Source organism: Anastrepha ludens, chromosome X, assembly GCF_028408465.1.
Source record: "Anastrepha ludens isolate Willacy chromosome X, idAnaLude1.1, whole genome shotgun sequence".
In the NCBI taxonomy this organism is placed as follows: domain Eukaryota; kingdom Metazoa; phylum Arthropoda; class Insecta; order Diptera; family Tephritidae; genus Anastrepha; species Anastrepha ludens.
This window is the reverse complement of record NC_071503.1, coordinates 52,321,974-52,345,687: the sequence shown is the minus strand read 5'-3', so window position 1 is coordinate 52,345,687 and position 23,714 is coordinate 52,321,974.

Genomic DNA, 23,714 nt, shown 5'->3' with positions numbered 1-23,714 from the left:
CCGCAATATTATTATGAGTGTAGGCCGAAAATTGTGCTCTAAATTGTTGGTTCTCAAGCTTAAGGCATAACTGAAGTGCCTGTGGAAGATCTACCTGTTCACGAATACCTAATAGGCGAGGTAAGTCTCCTTTAAGCCCTCTGATGAATGTGCCTAGAGCCTTATTTCTGTATGTCCTAGTTAATATTTGCATGGCTTCCGCTCCGATTTCCATGCAGGAAATTTTATTAATTATTAATGAAAGGTGCATGTAAACCTCTTGATAGAAATCTTGTATTGTTTTACTGTCTTGTACCATTGCTGTTAACTGATACTCTAAAGTGTTTAGGCATTTCACAATACAATCCCATTTCAAAGGTGTATTATATGATTCTAAAATGTTGTCTGCTCCTCCAATTATTTTGTTTCTTACAACACTTAAAATTCCATAGTACCTAGGGGTGCCTTTGATTGGGTCATAAAGAGCAAGGATACGCTCAACACTTTTCCGCCAGGAGCTATATTCAATAGGGTTTCCAGAAAAGTCCCTGAGGCAACGTACTACATCTGGCACCTTGTCTAACTCGCTAAGGTTAATTGAATTACTTTCGTCTATAGTTTGGTCAATTCCTGACAAATCGTTATTTGGATTAATAATTGATTCCACTGTATTTCTACATTCACTGGCGACAATTCTCCTGACAATGTTTGAAATTAATGCCTCTAATTCCGGCGTTGCATTAATTCTAGGTGTGCTAGGATTATCGGATTGGGGTATAGCATTATTAGAGCCGGGCTGATTATGATTAAGGACCGGTGGTCTTATAATATTAGGATTCATTTTCACTCAACTTAAAAGCATTAAAATTTACACGATACCACCAATTATTTACTTATAAGTTTTCTTATTAAACTTTCTTATTTCTATTTAAATTTTATTAATCTTCCATTAAAACTTATTTTTAATTTTAACTTTCACTTCTGAGATTAACTTTTATTTTGTTTAATGAACTCTTTATTTTTAATTTTAACTGTAAATTTTAGTTCATCAATTTTCTTGCTTTTTATAAAGCTTTAAAAAATTCTTTCACAATTTTCATTTGTTTATCCTTATGTTAAACTTAACTTACAATGAAATCACCAGTCTCCACTGAGCCATTTGGTTGTATCCTGTTTGTCCGTTCATATTCGGTCTACTAAGGTCCTCCTGGACTTCTTCTTCGTGAAGGTTCCTGCGAACTGATACTACAGGTTGTTGGTGTGCGCGTGGATTCGTACTGCTTAAGGACGAGTTCGCGTTGGTACGTACTATTAAGGACGGTTTTAATATTCGCGTTGGCACGTACTAGTAAAACACGTAAATTGAAATATACGATTTTAATATTCGCGTTGGGTGCCAGTTAGCCGAATTCAAACACACTGAGTTTATGTTTTCGACTTCCTTTATTGAGTGCTACTTGAGGACGAACCTACAATTTTTAAATTTTGACAAAAGTAAATTTGTTTACAATTAATATTGTTGTTGTTTACGATTCCAGCGGAAGCGGTGTTTGGTTACTTTTATTGCGCGTATGGACAACAAAGCGGGCACTAAATTTGTGCGAAGTTAACTTACATAAGGCAAATTAAATAGTGCTGTGAAATCTTTTTTTTTTTTAATAAATAATATTAAAAAACTAAACTTTTTTTGTCGTATTTCATTAAAATACATTAAAAAGAATTTATTAATAAAATTTGAATCACTTTTTTTAAACAGGAGACATCCTTTGTAGCCTTTTAAATATTATCGTAGTCGATTTGACGAAGTATGATGTTAACGTATTAAAAATAAGTATACTATTCTAGGGTTAATGTGTCATAAATTTTGGTTGGTTTTAAGAACACAGTCATTTATAACAAAGATTGCTGGTAGATCGTTAATGTACTAAGAAAAGAGCTGTCAGTAACCCCCTACAGAAAGCTTGTGGCTTATTTTTTAGAAACTGTATAGAAGTAAGGGAAACTGTAGAAAAGTGGTCCAGTTTTGCCAATAAGATACTGTGGTTAACTGAATCGAATGCCTCTTAGTGGCAAAGTAGGGTAAAGAAATTGGGGTTTTCCTCGTCAATGGACTTACGAATATCTTTGATAACGTCAATAAGCGCAGTTATACAAACATGTTTTATATCGAATACCGGATTGGCGTTTATATAAAAGAGAGTTCTTCGAAAGAAAAGCGCTTATCTGTCTATGCATGACTAATTCAAATACCTGTGAAAGATAAGGTAAAATTACGATTGGTTTGGAGTCACCGTCGACTTTAGGGATGGGCAGTATTTTAGCGGTTTTTCAACATTTTGGGGAAATGGGCATTTATCATAGCAGCATTAAACTTGATAGAGAGAAAACATTTAATGATACCGGACTGATCAACACACGAAAAACTAAATTTTAGATAATTTGTGGAGGAAAAGATAAATTTAGGTTAGTGTCCATCAATCGAAGTGCGGAAATATTTTCGAATTTGTTAGTTATAAAGTCAAGATCAACCAAGATTTGATAATGTTTTACTTTACTTTTGACAACATCTATGGATTTGATTTTTTGCCAAGTTTATTTGATACCGATCGCCCGTGAAAACTGTTTTTAAAATATTTGGATTTGGAATTTCTAACCATTCCAATAACTTCTTTCCTGATAACTAAAAACTGATTGTGAGAATCGTATGTTTTAAAACTTTACCAACGGTTATACATTTTATTCCGCGTCTCTATAGCTTTTTAATTTCTGAATTGAATTGAAGGAGAATTTTACGCTTTTTATAGACAATTTTGGCAAACAGATATTCAACACAAAAATCGCCACTCCTCATTGCCCTGGGATTTATATCTGTAAATTTTGTATTCATTGACTGCGAAAAATTCGTCGCATATACATATGTATGTCTAGTGAACCATGTTTCTGATATGCGGTAATGAGAGAATTTACAAAGTAATACTTAAACTCGACAATTTTCCTAGATTTGCTCTGAACATTGGTATGGCAGATTTGTAGCCCCTTTCTTCTTTTACAAAGCACCCGTAATATTGCCCAGTGACGTGTACTTTGACTATTCCCTTCTATGACAGACTCAGTCATAGGTGCCATTTAAATGAAAAGTCGAATCAATAATAGATCTAAAACTGACATGAACATATTTAGACAAGACAACAAGAGAATGTGTGTTTCATAACAGTCATCAATTCCAGTATCGCAGCGAAAACGAAAATTCTAAAAATTTCTCAGCGTTTTCATAAGTGGAACAGATGCATTGCTAAGAGAGGGCTTTACAAGAAAGTCCCCGTGCCTTGTGTAAACTGAAAATATATTTTTTTCAATCACAACAACGTTTTCTGCAATGCGTAACTTAATTTATTCAAATTATATATCAATTCATAAATAGTTATAAATTTGATAAGAAAATTTCTTACACAAACAATAGGTTTTCTTGAAAATATTCGAAATAACATCCCAAGATCATTCTTATGGTACTAGTCTAGTCAAATACTAATTTTTTATAAATATTCTTTAGTAATTTTTATTTAAAAAAAAATAAAAAGCGATCGTTTTGATTTTGTAGTATTTTATTATTGACATCAAATAGTATACGAAAACATTTTTTTTTAGCATAGCAACGGATGCCGGGTACTGTAATATTATGGTTATTAATAAAAAATTATTTTCTATGAAATTATTGTTTGTAATTCTTTTATATACATATCCTAAATCTCTCAAAACTACTCCTACGCGAGGGGGGCCGCGGGTAAAAGCTAGTACAATAATAAAATCAAAACGATCGCATTTTATTTTCTTAAAACAAAAAAAATTACTAAAAAATATCTATAAAAAATGAGTATTTGACCAGACTACTCCTTATGTGGACTAAAAAAACCAAAAACAAAACGCGCACATGTGAATTAATACACTTACGAGGTGTGTTCAAAAAGTATGGCGAATTTTGAATTTTCGCAGGTTACGTATATTGGAATTTCTATTTTTTTGTGGCGATATGTTGGTACTCAGGTCTCTCACTCATGCCGACGAGTTCGGCCATTTTTAATGTTCAGCTAATTGTTGACAGCTGTTTTGCTTGCACGTATTTCGGCTCGTCTTCGATTTTTACCTATTCAAACAGATGGATCAAAGAACCTGTATCAAATTTTGTGTAAAAAACGAAATTAAGTGCGCGGATGCATTCCGAATGTTGACTGTGTCATACGGAGAAGCTACTTTGGACCAAAGCAACGTTTATCGGTGGTACAAAATGTTCTCAGAAGGCCGAGAAAATGTGAACGACGAAAAGCGAGCCGGACGCCCGAGCACTTCAACAACAGACGAAAAAATTGATGAAGCGAAGAAAATGGTATTGATGTATCGTCGAATCACCGTTAGAGAAGTTGCTGAAGACCTAGACATATCGATTGGCTCATGCCATTCGATTTTTTCAATGATTTGGACATGAGACGGTTCGCCGCGAAATTCGTACCAAAACTGCTCAACTTCGACCAAAAGCAGCATGACATGAACATAGCGAATGAGATGTTGGACTCTGTCCGCGACGACCCAAATTTGCTCCAGAGGGTCATAACTGGTGACGAATCGTGGGTTTATGGTTATGACGTGGAAACCAAAGCTCAATCATCTCAATGGAAGCTGCCGCACGAACCAAGACCGAAAAAACCGCGCCAAGTTCGGTCGAATGTAAAAGTGTTGCTAACCGTTTTCTTCGATTGCAGGAGCGTTGTGCATCATGAGTTCTTGCCACAGGGTAGAACGGTCAGTGAGGAATATTACCTGCAAGTTATGCGTGAATTGCGCGAAACAATCCGCCAGAAACGCCCGGATTTGTGGAAGACCAAAAATTGGCTCTTGCATCACGATAGCGTCGCTGCTCACACATCGTTGCTTGTGCGTGATTTTTTGGCCAAAAACAACACACTAATGATACCACAGACACCGTATTCCCCAGATCTGGCCCTTGGCGAATTTTTTTCAGTTTCTCGAAACTGAAGAGGCCCATGAAAGGACGACGCTACGCTACGATTGATGAGATATAGACGGCATCGAAGGAGGAGCTAAACAGGATAAAAAATGATTTTTTGAAGTGCTTCAAAGATTGGAAAAAACCTTGGCACAAGTGCATAATATCTCATGGAGATTACTTTGACGGGGACAAAAGAGATATTAATGAAATAATAAATAAATTTGCGATACTTTTTGAACACGCCTCGTATATACCAGGTATATATCATAGAAAGTAATTTTTCAATTGCATTTGAAATACTTGTTTGGCGCTAGAAAGGTCTAAATCCAAAAAGTTCGAGAGATATTTAAGGTCAGACAGCGTTCGAACGAGTTTGACATTCACACTATATAATGCCCTACTAAAGCCAACGCGAAAAATCTTGCAACGGCGAAAATTTCTGCAAGGAACATTAAACTGTATCCTTTCTAGAAGGACCGGGCAGTCAAATTTGTCATTAATGAGATCAAAGATAAATGATACTGCCTGAAAAGAACCTCTGTCACTTAATCGATCGAAATCACAAAAATTTTTTGAACCCTCTCCACTGGATTTATATGGACTGCATGATAAGGTCTACAAATAAAAGCAAAAGGTCTACAAAAAAAAAAAGCATAATCTTATTTAGACCGAAGAGTATGATATCTTAAGGGTATGTGGGTCAGTGAAGTGCGATGAGTGACGTCTAACAAAAGCGAGCATAGCAAGTGAATTGGAAAAGGCATAATTTAAGTGCGTGATAAAATTAAGCTTTTTGTACCTAAGAAAACCACTAAATCTTTTATCACATCGGACGAACCAAGATATGTATAATTAATATGATAAGAGTTGTTATAGGGGTTTTGTAGCTTACAAAATGTGAATTTATGACATTTATCAATATTAAGAAATAGATGATTCATAAGGCACTAGGAAAATAAATTATTCAACTCGGACTGTAGGAGGGCTGAATTACTAGAATTTCTTATTTCAGCAAACACTTTTAGATCATCAGCACAGAGAAGAAAATTAGCAAAGGAAAAACACGAACAACTATCATTAATAAACAAAATAAATAACAAAGGTCCTAAAATACTACCCTGAGGTACACCGGAGGTAGCGATGAACTCTTTCGAAGAAACTCCTTCGATGAGTACAGTACTGCGTCTCTTTATTAAATACGATCGGTTCCAATCAAGGAAAGTGGAATGAATACCAATACATGCCAATTTAGTTCCTAAAATCGTATGTGAGATTTTATCAAAGGCCTTAGAGAAATCCGTGTATATCGCGTCAGTTTGGAAATCATTCTGGAACCTGCGTGGCCATCTTCAGAAAAAAAACGGATAAGATAGATAACGTAGATCTTGCAACTACAAAACATTGCTGTCTAAGACTAATTAGACGTTTAACGCTAAAATATAACTTGTCTTTGGCAACACATTCATTTTATTACCGCTTTTGAAAATTGGAGTGACTGAAGTCAGCTTCCAATCATCGATAAATATTCCTTCAGCCAAGGATAAAAATTAGTTTAAGAAGTCGAAACAAAGAGCGAAATTTTTTAAACAAAATTACAGAAAGACTGTCTACATCCGAATGAGAAGAGTTTTTAATCTTTAACAATTCCTCAATGACATCATCATCTGATAGAACAAGTGAACCGAAGTCAACTGAAGAAGACAATTTCCTCACGAAATTATGGCGAATGGCTGCCATATGTTCTTCCTAAATATCTTCATCAGACACCAAATTAGATGAAAAGAAATTGGCAAATAAATTCGCAGCATCTCTGACAGAGCAGGCAGTCACGTCCCTATAAAAAAAGGTATTAGGAATAGAAGAGGCCTTTTTAATCGATTTAATATATCGTAAAAAATTCTTCGGATTACTTCTTATATTAAGCTCAAATTTATGTATGTATTCTTCATACAAAGACTTATTTAAAGTACGAAACTTATTCCTGTGGAGAATAAAAAAACATTAGTTAACCTAAACTTCTTAATAATCATATTTCTCACATTTTTATGATGTTTGAGTTCTTTCGTGCACCAAGAAATCATAATTTACACGCTTAAAAATTGGAACATATTTAGAAATTTTTTTTTTTTTTTTTTTGGCGGTGAGGTTGGGTTAAAAATGCCTTCGCACCATATAGTAACCGTCGCTACTATGTGTGTGGTGATTCCACTAAAAACATCCCTCCTCTTCTCTTGGAGTTTTCCCTCCACCGCGGGACTGCTTCCGCATTACTTCGAGGTAGAGGGCCAAGACGGCGTCCTAAGAAGGACACTTACTTACTCACCCTGCGTCCAGGGTCGCCTGTTTTGAGAAACCTATGCTCAATGCTTTTCAGCATAACTTTCCATTTCGCGCTTCTTTTTTCGGATAATATCCTCCACAAAATTTCTGACGGCATTCCATTTTTCTTCGTCTATCATCATTTTCTCGATAATTTCTTCAGGTGTAAATACACCAATAGCTCGTTGCAGACCTGTTCTCTCTACGTTCCACCTCTCGCATTTAAAGAAGGTGTGCTCTGCATCATCATACTCAGTATCTCCATATATGCACTTTGGCTGGCTCACTTTACCCATTCGCCACAAATACTTGCGAAAGGACCCATGTCCGGACAAAAACTGTGTGAGGTAGTAGTTAACCTCACCGTGCTTTCTTTCTACCCACTTTTTTAGATCGGGTATTAGTCTCGCTGTCCATCTACCATACCGTTCAGAGTTCCATCTTGCCTGCCAAAGTGTGAGCGTTTGGACTCTAATATCGGAGAAACGTAGTACTGGGATTCCTGTGTTTTTTGCCTCCCATCTCCGTTTGCGCTCTTGTGCTAGAATATCTATAGGGATGGTTCCGCTAATAACTAGCACCGCTGTTTCAGATACTGTTCTATATGACGAAGCCACTCTGGGAGCGCAGGTGCGTTGCACAGATTGCAAAGTTTTCCGCCGGCATTGAACCCTTGGCGAATCTGCCCATATTGCGCATCCGTATAAGAGAATCGAGTTCGTCGTGTCCATTAAAAGTTTTCGCTTGTTCTGCGTTGGACCTCCAAGGTTTGCCATGAGCTTACTTAACATGCCACTTACTTTGGCAGCTCTTGTGGCAGCATGGTTTATATGCGCCCAGTAAGTTAGCCTTGTGTCTAATTGCACTCCTAGGTACTTGACCACTCTTTTTGTCGATAAAGTGGCATCGAGTACTTCTATGTCTACTTCTAATGGGATACGTCCGTTCGTTAGAAGGATTAGCTCTGTTTTCTCTGTGGCCAGCTTTAATCCATGGTCTTCTAGCCATGTCTGAACTCGGATCATAACCTGATTTAACTTCCTTTTGGCTTCGTCAGTGTTCCGGGCGATTATTACAGCTGCAATGTCATCTGCGTATCCCACCAAATGCACATCCTCGGGCATCTCTATTCGAAGGATTTCATCGTAGCTTATATTCCAGAGTTCAGGTCCGAGTATTGATCCTTGGGCCGCACCTGCTGTTATTTGTTTGGTCTTACACCCTTCTCTCGTTTCGTATAAGAGCACGCGATTGCTTAGATAGCTGCGTATAATCTTCAATAGATTACTCGGGGTCTTGAATTTTACCTTTAAGGTTTCAATTACGTCGTCCCAACTTAAACTGTTGAAAGCATTTATAATATCCATATAATGGCTAGTAATACTAAACGTTTGGAGTATCGATTACCTGCCTGGGCATGTTCTACGCTAGCTATTACATCTTGGATGGCTCTAAAGGTAGATCTGCCAATTCTAAAACCATGCTGCCTGTCGGAGAGGCCGCCGCTGTTCTCTACGGCTTTGCTAAGCCTATGCTTTATCAGTTTATCAAAGAGTTTTCCTGCACTATCCAGCATACCTAACGGCCTATAAGTGGACGCTAATGTTGGGTCTCCCTTTCTCTTACTGATTAGTACAACTTTATGTTTTTTCCATATTTCTGGAAAAATTCCTTCTTTTAGGCATGCGTTGTACATGTTTAGCAGCTAAAAAGGGCGTTGGATTGCCAATAGTTTCAATATTTCTGCAACTATGCCACCAGGTCCTGGCGCTTTATTACATTTCATTGCTTTTGCAGCATCCATAAGTTCTTCTTCTGTGAATGGGTCAGGTTCCGTTGTTTCATACTCGAGTTCTTCCCTCTTAGCACAGTGTGTTGGGAAGAGTGTGCCGACTATTTTGCTTACCATTTCGGTTTCCATATCAGGAGCAGGGGATTTGTCCCCTAGCTTTTTCATAACGATTTTGTAGCCCAACCCCCATGGGTTATTGTTTAGATCGTTTCGTAGCTCTTCCCATTTGTCTTTTTTGCTTTGGTTTATAGCTTTCCTCAATTCTTTTCTGCTCTTTTTGTATTCTTCGGATTCCGTTATCGCCGGGCCCAATCTTCTGGCTCTAGTATATTTTCTACGCTTATAGATGCACATATCTCTCTCATGTGTCCACTAGTATACAGCATTTCTTTTTTTGTTCTTATCTATTTTAGGCATAGATGCGTTGCAACCTATCTTAATGCATTGCATTGTTGTCTTGACTAGTGTTTTTGCTGTACTATTCGTACAGATCGTCGTTTTATTTTCGTCAATAGTTGCAAGGAGCATCGCTGAGTTTAGCTTGTTAATGTTCCATTTGCGTGTACTTTTTTTCGATTTTCACGCACTCTTTGGTTTTCCATTTCAATGCAGAACGTGATGTATTGATGGTCACTCCCATTGTAATCTTCCAGGACTCTCCAGTCTTTAGTAAAGGTCACTATGCTTTCCGATGCTTGGGTTATGTCGGGTGTTGTGCCTTCACAACGTGGCTTTCGGTACGTACTCGTTCCTCTGTTGAGTACCACTAAACCTAGTCTGGCTGCCATGTCCAGCACTCGTCTACCTCTTGAGTTCGTTGTCGCCGAGCCCCATTCGGTTGCTTTTGAGTTGAAGTCTCCCGCTATTATTAGTCGTCCCTCTAAACTAAGAGCTTTGTCTTCAATACTTTTCAGTTTCCGGGTGAATTCATCTATATTGTCGTTCGGTGTAAGATAACAGCTTATCATTGTGAATTGGCTGGTTTGAATGTAGACGAAACCATCGCCAGATCCTTTCGCGACTACGAAATTTGTGCCCATAGGCAGCCAGATGGTGGCAGTTCCCGATTCATCTTCGATCCAAGCTTTTTCGGATTGAGCGTGTTGTTCGCTTATCAATACTGCTTGAACTCCTTTTTCTAAGACCATCTGCTCCATTAACAGGTCTGCGTTTTTACTCCTGTGCATATTTGCTTGAAGTATAATCATATTTTATCTTGTCTTGGCATGTTCTTTTGTCATCGGGCATTTGCCCGAGCCTGGCATATGCTTTGTCTCGCTGCGATTGGCATCAGTGCATAGGCACCATTTGGGCTCTTTGGTGCACTCTTTCACTTTGTGCCCAGCTTCTCCACATCGGATGCATATACCTTTTCCGCTTCTGTCTGGTCCTTTGCAGTTTGATTGAAAGTGTCCGACACCGAGGCACCGGTAGCAGCGCTTCAGAGATGTGCTAGCTCTCATCCTTGCACTAACCCATCCGATTTTGATATTAGTTTGCTTGAGCAGCTTTTCTGGGCTTTCAATAGCGAGAGTAACATAAGCCGGTACTTGTTGTCGTTGATTAGGTTTTGTGATCCTAACATCGATATTTTCATTAGTGCCAGCTAGCATTTTTCTCACAGCGTCATCAACTTCCTTCTTCTCCGTGACGGTATCCAAGTCTCTGATCTCTACAGTTGAGGTAGGTCTGGGGGTTGCAATGGAACCGACCGCTTTTACGGTTTCCTCTAGTTGTTTCAAAAAATCAGCGTTAACTGTTTTCCCCTTTTTAAATTCAAGTAAAAGAGCGCCAGTTCTATTTAGAACATAGATCTAGAACTAAAGTTTTAAATATCTTAAAGCATTCTGCAACTTCAAAAGTGCCTAATTAGGGAGTCCGTTATTTACCAATTTGATTAGTTTTCTTGCGACGCCCCCTAAACTTTTAGTTTTCCGTCTAAAAAAAAATTACCACATCAAAATCAGCTCTTAATATTCAGAATAAACCTTGCCCCAAACACGATATATTTCCCATTTACATAACATGGGATTTTGCTACTTTTTGGAATAAACTTTTTTTTCTCTAGTATGCTAATTTACAGCTATGAAAAATACATATTCTGATGGCAATTTTAACTCTCTACAAAAAAGATCTCTTATAATTTTCCGAAAAATTTACTCCTTTAAAAGTTAATCGAAGTTAAAGTTGAACTGTGTGTAAAGTACTAAATATGCTTGAGTTCGCATGTGCTAGAAAAAACCAAGCCATATGTTTGGCAGAAATGCTTGTAAAAATAATGGAAAAAGACATTTCATAGCAATGGACAAAAATTGATGAATTTTTTTAGAAATATTAGTTGATTAGATACTGTAAATGGAAAAATGTTTGAATAATTTTTACTTGGCTCTGGTCCATTGATTAATTTTTTATATAAACATGAGAAGTTTACTACAACAATAATAATTTTGCTGCAAAAGTGAAAATGTCTGAAATTTACACACAGTTCAACTTTAACTTCGATTAACTTTTAAAGGAGTCAATTTATCGGAAAATTATAAGAGATATTTTTTGTAGAGAGTTAAATTTGCCATCAGAATATGTGTTTTTCATAGCTGTAAATTATCATACTAGAGAAAAAAAAGTTTATTCCAAAAAGTAGCAAAATCCCATGTTATGTAAAGGGGAAATATATCGTGTTTGGGACAAGGTTTATTCTGAATATTAATATAAGATCTGATAATTTTTCTTAGACGGAAAACTAAAAGTTTAGGGGCGTCGCAAGAAAAATAATCAAATTGGTAAATAACGGACACCCTACTAAAGATACTTCCCAATCAATTTCACGTAAGGAATTATTAAGAATTTGGAAATCACACCCGGCAAAATTAAAGGAAGGATGAGCACTATCAGGACTGAATTCAAAAAATTTTAAAAATTCCAAGTCTAGCTTTAAAGGAATATGGTGAACATTAATCGGCGATATTGAACAAACAGGCTGCGATAAAACAAAACTAATATTGTCGCTTATAAAAATCAAAACTAATAAACGACTCATACTCTTAGTTAACCCATTAATCTAAGTTAGACCCATGCCCAGTAAATTACACTAGTTTACACCAAAAATGGCCCTCGGCCAAAAGGCGTTTTTTAAACTAATTTGAGGTCGCTGAAACCGAAAATGAATTTTTTTTTTTTTTCAAAGAACGGTTACCGAGATATTCCTAAAAAACCTGTTTTTTGGGCAATAGTGCAGTTATTACCTGCAATCTCGAAAACAGTGCGCGCCATTTCTTTGAAGTGCATAAATTTCGAAAGGCACACATATAACCTACATGGCAATATATAATTCGTGTCAATGGAAGTCGTAGTTTTTACAAAACAGCTGTTGAAATAAAAAAAAAGGCATTTTTGACGTTTTTTACTAAATGATCAAAGTTTATTAACTTTTAACAAACTAAACGAAAACAGTGTGAGAAGCGCAACAACATGCATCAACATGCACAGCGAAATTAAGGCGGCATAGCTGTTTACAAAATGCAACGGTAATTTAACGACAAAAAGTTTCAAATTGCAATGCGAATTATAAGAGGTTACGAAAAAAAAATTTCAATTTATAAGAGGTTTAATATTCTGTGAGTTGTGAAAAAGACTACGAATTACGAGGGGACCAAAATGTTTGGAACTTTTACAAATTAACGAATTTTTTTCACGGGGATAGAATTTTTTTTAATTTATCGCGATTTTCGATTCAGCGGGTTACAAATTATTGAGACTCGACTGTATTTGTATTGTTTTGTTACTAACGTATGCCTTGTAATGATTAAAATAAGGCAAAAATCGTAATTATCAAGGAGAGGGTCTATAATATAAGATGTGTAACACAACAATCAAATTAATTTAGTTTTCTAGGAATTAGAAACATTACTCTATCAAACGAGTCGCATCCTCGTGCATAATATGTTTTTGATGTCTATATTAGTTTAAAATAAAACATTTTAGGGGAAACATAATAAGTATTTATTATTTAACATTTGTGTGACAAGTTTGTATGCAATTACAAAGGGATACTACGGTGAACTTTGTTAAAACATGGCAAACATAAGTGTGGTTTATCCTCACAACTATCGCAAAACTATTGAAGATATGGAAGAACTATGGAAGATATTGCGAATATGGCGGATCAAAAAAACGTTTTATCTCGCTCTTGTCGGTTGGTTTCCATTCGGCTAATCGCGACGATGTTTGTTCTAATAGTAATTTTTGCGTATACTGATGGTTTTCTATTACTTCAAGTTCAAAAAATTCTTCATTCACAAGAAAAAAAAAAATATTTTCTGGTTTTTCACAAGTTCGATTAAATATTTTGGAATCCGGTGTACAAACAAAAGGCGTAAGGCGTGGTTGGTTTCCGATGAGATCAGTCCTATATATTCGAAGTAGTTATGGTATTTACAGAAGGTTCAGCATCTTCATTTTCACTACTGGATAAAATCCTACAGCCACTTCTAGAAAGACGATGAAGAGGTATGATTTCCTCTGAACTGTTTGAAAAATCTTCGGAAAAGTTTACTCGCGTAATCCTACGGCGTTTTGCTCCTGCGAGTGCACGTCAGAATCATCACTTGAAAAACTGCTGCTGTTTGATGTTATGTCCGCTTATAAGAAGTAATTATTGTAAAATTTGGTAAAGGTGTGAGAAAGAGGAGGGGAAAATTGCAAACATTTTTAAATGCAAAATATCCTGGTCCATAACACAGAAATAGTATGTATATACGTACCGTATTTTCTTGATTTATTGTATCAGGTCAGTCCATAAGTTCATGCGTATTTTACCCATAATTTCACTGTTGTACAATTGTTGCATACAAAACATTATTCGCGGAATATAATTGAACTATTTATATTTTCTTTGATATATTGTGATATTGTGCATTCAACAAGTGATTTTAATCGCGGATAGAAGCACGTGTTGTTAAAAATAAAATGGAATCTTCGAACGCGTATAAGAGGCATATTTTGTATTTTTTCTATAAAAATGGTAAAAATGTAACAACTGCTGCTGCAGAAATAAACACTGTTCACGGAGAGGATACCGTGAGTGTAAGGACTGCGCAAAAGTGGTTTTCAAAATTCGAAGTGGTAACTGCGACGTGGAGGATGTCCCGCGCGCTGGTCGTCCTGAAGTCTTTAACTCCGACGCCTTGCTCGAACTCATGGAAGCTGAGCCAAATTTGACAGTCGATATGATAGCTCAGAGGTTAAATTCATCGCATGGAGCAGTTCACAGGCATCTAAAAGTTTTTTGAACCGTATCGTTACTGGTGATGAAAAATGGGTCCTTTACAATAATCCTGTTTGCAAACGCCAATGGTTAGATAAAGATGAAACACCAGAACCGACCCCTAGAGATGGCCTTCACCTCAAGAAGGTTCTCCTGTCTATTTGGTGGGGATATAACCGGCATTGTTTATTATGAACTTCTGGAACCAAACCAGACGACAACTGCTGATTATTCCCATCAGCTATCAAACCTGAATGAGGCACTTAACAAAAATCGACTGTCTTTAGTGAATAAACACAAAGTTTTGTTTCACCACGACAACGCAAGACCTCATACCGCAAGGCAAACATTAGGCAAGCTGAACGAGCTCGGATGGGAGCTAATGCCACATCCACCATACTCTCCGGATATTGCATCTTGTGATTATCACCTTTTCCGTGGACTTCAGTCCCATATGAGTAACAAGAACTACTCCTCAAAAGAAGCCATAAAAAGGGCTCCAAGGACAAACAATTTTTTGAGCAGGTAATTAAAAATTTGCCTAAACGTTAAGAAGACATTGTAAATAATGAAGGAAAATATATTATTGATAAATAAATACTTAAAACATCTTTTTTATTAATTTTAAAACCACCTTTAAAAAAACGCACGAACTTATGGACTGACCTGATACTTTAGAAACACACTGAACTATAAATAAATCGAAGCTTCAGTAAAGCAGTTATTGTCGTATCAACGATACGCGACTGATCGAAACATGAAAATGTACAGTGAGCACGTTCCATGCTGAGAGTTTTAAACGCAGTTTCAGTGACAATAAGAGAACTGTTCTCAGAGTAAAATGTCTGGCAGGGAACGTGTTAAGACAAGTTGTGGTAAAAAAAATCTACCGCCAAGCCGCGATAAAATTAATGCATCAGCAATAGTTTAAGATGCCCATAATTGACTATAAAATGAATTTTGAAAAACTTCTTCTACTATGATAATATCAAATGGCTTGAATGGAAAGTCCATCGTGGGGCGCATACGCCCCACGCGGCAGGGAACGTGTTAAATTAAAATCCCCTATTAAATCCCAATAACTTGCTGAAGGGCTAACACATTGGTAACATGCGACTTACACAAGCACTCATTACCTAAGGTTGGAACATAAGAAACACAAATATAAAGAAAACTATGCGAACCACGTATTCGCACGCATAGCTGGTCCAATATAATATCGATTTCTTGCAATTGAATGAGTGCTGCTACATCCAGTTTTAATAGCATCTCTGTCTTTAACGGAAAAGAACGTAAAGGTTCGGATAGAAAAACTCAGCATCAAAAAAGTTTGAGTTGAGCCAAGTCTCAGTTATAACCCCAACATCATATTTACAACATGAACTCAGCAATCGCACTTCATCGGACTTACTTCGTAGTCCGAACGTATTTTCATAATATTTGTTTATCCGATTATTAGGCCTGGCGCGGGCAACTAATTCTGAGGCGGTTCATTTTCCTGCTTGCGTAAAAAATTGAACGGACGAATAGATACATTAACAATCCAAATCTCAGCCTTATGTATATATATATATATATACATACATACATAATTGGCGCGTACATCGTTTTTGGGTGCTTGGCCGAGCTCCCCCTCCTGTTTGTGGCTTGCGTCTTGATGTTGTTCCACAAACGGAGGGACCTACAGTTTCAAGCCGACTCCGAACGGCAGATATTTTTATGAGGAGCTTTTTCATGGCAGAAATACAATCGGAGGTTTGCCATTGCCTGCCGAGGGGCGACCGCTATTAGAAAAAACTTTTTCTTAATTTTGATCTTTCACCGAGATTCGAACCTATGTTCTCCCTCTGAATTCCGAATGGTAGTCACGCACCAACCCATTCGGCTACGGCGGCTGCCTCAGGCTCTCTCAGACTTAAGTAGTTCATCGTAATTATGCTCACTATCATCCAACTTGAGGCCGGCATATTTTTTAAGGTACTGAATGACGTCATCAGTTAACACTGTAGGTGAGACAAAAAACAAATGTAGCCACTTAAAGCGTACAGCAATCTCAAGTTCGTTGTTCTCACCAGATCCGACAAAATGCAATTAATTTCTCTAACGCTTATTTCTTTTACTCTCAAAAGAGACCCAAGCAGTATCAGTGGGAGCCTGCGAAGAGCTTGTATGTTGTGAAGAAATTATCCGCTATGGTAAATTATTATTTACACTCTTATCATTAATGAAGCTCACATCAACTGCACTACCAACAATCGGGCGAAGCAATAACCGAGAGCTATTGCGAACGAAAGGCACAAGAAACGGCGACATACAGTGAGTCAAAAAAGTATTGGAACACTCGAGAAATCAAAGTTCTCAGTGCTATAACTTTTCTTCTAATGGAAGTATAAAAAAATAGAAAATACCGTCCTAAATGTATTTATTTATTACGTGTCTGAACAAAAAAATATTAATATAGACATAGGTTAACTTTGATTTTCCGAGAGTGCCAATACTTTTTTGACTCACTGTAGTCTCAGAGGCAGAGGCAGCAGCAGCATATGTGACGGCAGTAGAGGCGTCAGCAGCAGCATTCCATAATATCTGATGACAAGGGGCAGCAGTATAACTGCTGGAGGCAGAAAAAGTTGGCACAGTTGTTATCAAGAATGATAGAAAGAAGATTGCGCCCATCAGACAGTACGTGACGTCACGTTTGCTGAGTTGTGCAGTATTGCCAACCATTTGCTCATCGCAATAAATTTAGTGCTTTTTTATACCGAAAATGCGAAAATTTTGAAGATTCGTGTTTGTTTCTTGTTTTTTAATTTAAAGCTACCGAAACTTTAGGTTAAAAAAAAACTGTATTATTATACAAAAGAAGGTTGAAAATTAGTTGGTTTTTATAAAGTTTGATATTTTGAAAGTGTGAATTTAATTTTTTGCTCCTTTTAAGGTTATGGAAGAATATTAAATGTTCCTCTCTCAACTCTTCTTAAGATTGAAAACTTTTTACACATTTTAAAAGGCGTTTGAGTTTACTGAATGGGGATTAAAACCATAGAGGTGTAATCGTTCCAATCCTTAGTGGGATATAGGGCATCAAGAGGTGTATTCATTATAAAAATAAGCAACAAAATACCAGAAAATACTAAAGAAACCATACTGATATTTTTACAAAAAGAGTACCTTATCTAGTTACATAACCTCAAATATAGAAAATAAGTCTTTCCCTTAACAAAAGAGTCTCGCTTGACAAAAATAACATATAAATTAAGTTGTACATAAGCATAACACATTTCTTAAAAAAAAACGCACATTCTAAAGACAATTTGTCACGCATACAAAATTCTTTAAATGATTCAATAAAAATTTGTTGTGTTATTTTCTTTGAATGGGAATTTTAATGCGTTTTTATATCTAAAGGTAGGCAATACTGCAGTAGCGAGAGAGAGATTTGACTGCCGAAAGCTGAAGAACACCAACAACTCCTGCAATCGCGGGCAATGCCACCAGATGTTAAAAAAAGTAAAGCTAAATAAAACTAAGTGAATTTTTGAACTAATTTAAAAAAAATGTATATTTTACAATATTATAAACATTACTTTTAATTAAAACAGGCTAGAAAAATGTCATGAAGAATGAACTAAAACTCTCAGACTAAATAACAAAAAAACAATGCTAAATCAAGTTACGAAAATGGTAATCTGGCCATACTGGAGCTAAAATCACGTAACTCGTTGTCAAATTCGCTGAGAGCAAAGTAACGGGACCACGATAGATGCCACCTCATTATTCTTTCCATCATGGTTGTTATCATTGTGTTAGCAGTGTTGGCAGCGCGCGAGATACAAGCAGTATTAGCATCAGCACAAATAGGTACATAACAGTCTCAGGGATTATGCTGCGCCCACTAACCGACAGAAACGCAGGATCGTGTCAGCTGTTGCGCTGATACTAATGAGAGCCCCATGTTAATAAAAATTACCATCTTCCGTATCGTAGTATCGTAAGTTTTTCTCGTAGGATTATGGAAAATTCCGTAGAATCGTGTCAGCTGATTGCTCTCTTACCACACAGTGTGGCCGAACAGTACATTTCGAAATCATATACAAAATAAACTTAGAAAAATTATAACTTTGTTAAAATAAATTAAAAACAATGTTGAATAATTTTAATTATAGATAAGTGAACTATTTGCATTTGTTGGTTTTAGGCTTTGGTTTATTGAACAACGAAAAATTGTAACTGATAACGCGGATGTATGTAAAAGTATATAAGCAAAAATGTCAATGGCAATATTGTGTAGATACAACCAAACACAAACACACACAAGCCGATGTATTGTGTAAATATGTAACTAAAATAACGCAGTTGTTCTCTACGGGATAAGTTTTTGTCAATTGTGTGTTCTCTATGGGCTGCGGTAAGGAACCACGATACGTCGGCCAGGGTGCGCAGTACAACTGCAGTAGTGCAGTTGTTTAAAAATCTCTTCACAGAGAGAAGTTCCGTTCGTAAGTTATCAACCTTTCCCATTAGCACTTGTTTTTCTTTATGAAGAGATCGAAGTAGAGAAAGCACACGAACATTCTCTGCTGTAAGTGCAGCTAATTCCCACAACAGTGAGCGAAGATTCTAACCCTTTGTCATTCTGTTGCCCATTGTTTATTTTTTATGTAACGAGCGGAACAGATGGCACTTGTTGTTTTTCTGGCACATGATCAATAACAACATTCGGATTATCCACAGGCGGCAATGCATCAGGTGTGTTGCGAGGTAGAGGCGGGGAGCGAAAGGAGTTTCGACGAACTTAAGTACAAACTGCGCAGAAAAATTCATGATCCGACTTCACAAAACAGTCATCATCGGCTTCTGCCAGATTAACACATTTTAAATGGAGAAGTTCCTTGCATTTGGGACATCGAATTTTCGGCTGACCACGGTCAACTTTTTGCTTCCATGTACAATTCATTATAAATGTGTACAAGTAAAAATTAAAAGTTAACGTTTACAATCGCACTGAATAAAAATAACACCCCGAAAATGAAACTAGCGCAGACACATCCGAACAGCTTGACGGTAGATTCTATGCATACTATACATAGCATCCGTCAACTCCCATCGGTATGTCTGGGCGGCCTTACAACCCGAACGCGTTGTTCGCAAGCGTGAAGTCTCTACATATAGGTGGGCCGAAGCGTTTACAAATTCTTCGATTAGCTAGCAGCATCGATTTTAATTTAGAGTATGCTCATTTTTACATTGCCCTAAAGAACGTTCACATATGCATTAATTACCAATAAATCCACAAAATTAATCTACTCGTTCATATATGGCGAATTACGTGCAAAATTGGCAATCAGCTGTTAATACTGTAAGGAATAGCTAGTTTAATTGCGCAATTGGCTTCTAATAATAAACAGTTGGAGGAAATCCGTAAACGTTTACGTTAGACGTTTACTGAGGTTGCAGAAAATTATGGCAGCAATAAGCATGGGCCATTCTGTATTACATTTTATAATTAGTAATAAGAGGACAAAACGTTTATGGGCACCCGCTTTTTCTGTAAAATGAATTCATAATTAATAATATTTAACCAAAATTTTATTAGAATTATGTTTACAGACTTCTTTTCTTTGCCGGCGTCTATTTCATATATTTTTTTTTATGTTTCTCTTTACATTCGTAATAATAATTATCGATAACACAGGGTTGTATGTCAAAATGCATGGTTATTATTTAGGATTATTTTATAATCTCAAATTTTTGGGAGCTAAGCAGGAAAAAGTAAATCATCTACTTATGTATATATATGAGAACGTATCATTACATTGATGGGTTAAGCGTGAATATATGGGCACGAACAAGGCAAAGAACGTTAATGTATAGAGAAGTCTTACGAGCTACGAATATAGTGAATTGTCAAAAATTTATTTTAATCGCCGCCGTTGGGTGGTGAAATTTTTAAAAGATTACAGGGAATTCTCTCTTTAACATACTGGCTCTGCTCATGTTTTGGCTTCTGTAGGAAATCAAATATCTCAAGAATGACAAAAATTTACATCTGAGATTGAATAAATCAAATCAAAATAGTCAATACTGGAATATTTCTTACAGAAATATTTGCCAATATTTGGTGAATTGTGAATTTTTGTCATGTCGAATGGTCTCGGCTCCGTATATATAATATGTTCGTACCCATATATATCTTCTAAATGCTTTACCGCCGCGGTAAGATGTAGAAAACCTCTAATCGATCACAATATTGCCCATATGTTGGTTCGATCAGGAAATTTATGGCGTTATGTTTATGGCACATCTACTTTGGGCTTAAGCATTAACCAAGTGTACCGTAAACGTACATATACATGTGAATATACATATGTATACATTTAAATTAAGCTTATCCCTTGAAGTTAAAGCTTATTAACCCTCGAGAAGGCGCGCCTTAATAAGTTACACGAATTGGCGCACGTGAGCATTTTGCTCACACCACTTTCACATAAACATATTATGCTCCTAGGTTAGGTAGATTAGTAAGATAAAGTGTTTTTTTTATAGGTTAATGGTTTATTTTTATTAAGATATATGCATTTTTGAGTTTTAAACTCTTAGAAACTATTTTTGATAACATAAAAAAGATAAAACGAAAATTCAATAAATTTTTTTTCATTAGCAACAAAAAAAAAATTTTAATTAGAAGCAATACATATTAATAAAAATTCAATATTGTGCCAGATCTTTGTTAACCTTCATGTGCCCGGCTTACTACATTTGTAGTAAATTGTGAAAAAAAGTGAGATAAAAAAAAATTTTCCGAAACAACAATGCCCGAAGTTTTTAGTAGCTTCCTGATTATCAAATCAAAGTCAATTAAGAGTATAATAACACTCGACCTATTATTTGCCTGACCTCTAGACCCTACTTGAAAAAAACATCATCTTGCGGCCGGCTTACTACATTTGTAGTAACCATATAAAATGTATGCAAAATAGTATTTTATAGTTGACTTCAGCTTGTCGCAACACGATTTTTTATAACTGTCGCTTCGCTTAGTTACCGAATAAGGTACGAAGAACTTCAGGATCATGTGCAAAACATATTGCCCGAGCTTGATGAGGAGAAAGAGCATTTCGACTTGGAGGATGATAGCAATGCCGGCAATGATGAGAGTTCCAACCCGAACGATATTGGCGCTGGTGGTTTGATTGGTATCAATACAGAAAATTCCGACGCTGAAAGTGAATTAATTATTGAAGAGGATGACATTCGCAATGATGAGCAAGAAGAGGGTGCAATATTCGAAGCAGATTTCGAGGATAATTTTGATTCAGGCGAACCGCCCATTACCCAACGACATGATGCGTTGATCGCTAAAGATCAAACTGCATGGCTTAAGAACTTTCCTAGCCAAGCTGTTCGCGTAAGTAGCCATAATGTATTTCGGAGCACTGTTGTGGGTCCAACTCGGGCTACCCAGGGTCTAATTGAGACTGACGTCTTTGAGTTGATATTCACTCCATCAATGCTTCAACAAATTCTAGTAGAAACGAATGAAAAAGCACGAAAAGCCTATGAGACTTGGAACGAGAAAAACTGCACTGGAGATAAAAGAATCTGGGAGAAATTAACCTTAATTAAACTAAAAGCACTTATAGGTCTTGTGTTACTAGCAGGTGTAAATAAATCAAATGACGAAGATGTGGATGTGCTATGGGGCCAAGCTTTTATCGAGCAGTAATGCCTAAGTCACGCTTCAAAGAAATTGTTCGATTCATTAGATTTGACAGCGAGCGTACAAGAGCAGTTAGGCTAGAAGCCGATAAAGCTGCTCCAATATCTGAATTGTGGACACAAATGAACGCAAATCTGCGCAAATATTACCAACCATCTGGAGAAATTACTGTGGATGAACAATTATTTGCTTATCGCGGTCGAACTAGGTTAACTCAGTACATACCCTCTAAGCCTGCCAAGTATGGGATAAAGGTTTGGTTTGCATGCGATGCTAAGTCGTTCTATCCACTCAAAAGTGAAATATATACTGGAAAAACCTCAAATGCTGGTCGAGCAAATAACGTAGGTGAAGGTGTTGTGCAAAGGTTAGTATGCCATTGGGAGAACAACAGAAGGACTATTATTTGTGATAATTTTTTGACATCGCTAAACTTAGGCAAGTATTTAATGGCCAAAGGTCTAGCTATTCTTGGTACTGTTCGTCAAAATAAAACGTTTGTACCATATGAAATGAAGGTTGACCGCAATCGTGCTGAAGAATCTTCCATTTTCGGGTTTCTCGATGGAAAGTTTTCTTTGGTATCTTATGTTCCAAAAAGAGGCAGATCAGTTATAATACTTGCCAGCACACCCTTGACAAATGTCTTGTCTAAGCAGCTTTTTATGCCAGCAATTAAACAGCGCTCTCAAGTTCCCCGGGTGCTGGGATTCCATCAAACACGTAAAGCTATCGAAATGGCACTGGATCGATCCCTTTCTGCTACATCTAATGTTGATTCATCTATTTTACCTGATATTTCCAACGATAAACAACCAAAATATCCTGTACCTGGTCAATACTGTGAAATAGGAAGTCGTAACAACACACGAAAAATCTGTAGTTGGTGCAAAAAAGCAGTGTGTAATGCATATGCCGAAACATATATTTTGGGAAAATGCTATTCAACTCCTGAAAATTAAAACATTTTTTGTTTTTAAAATTATCACCTGAATTCAATATTTTTAAATAAAAAGGTTATTACACACATACAAGTAAAAAAAACACCATACAAGTCTTTTTTTCTTAACATTACATTGGTTTTGCATGCAATTACGTAGTTACTACAAATGTAGTAAGCCGACCGGGTACGTAAGTTTTATATCCCGGGCACATGAAGGTTAACGGAGCAATCGAAACAAGTTGGACATATAGTTCTTGCGTGCTCGGTGCAGAGTAATTTGTTGCACAAAAACATCATTTTTTGGTGCGTCAATTTTTTCGCCTGGGACAAAATGCGCAAAATCCATTATTTTCAGAGGCTTCTAAATGTTCATTGTTTGGCACTATATGAGATATAATTTCTTTTAATGAGCTTGGAAGTGTTTTGATAGTCTGAGGACGTCCAATATTTGGCTTTATAAGCTCCAAAGCAATTTCTTTCAAAAATAACCTTCTCTGTGTCATGATTTGGGTATTCATTTATAAATAATCTGGGCGTTTATACCAGCAATATTAATAATTGTAAAAAATAGTCGCATGGGGCACCTGCGAGTAGTGCTGGATAACGAATAAGTTTCCTTCATCTGGTCCACAGTATCTACTCCACCTTTTGTGTGGTTATAAAATGTTATAATTTCGGGTTTGATTTTGTCACCCG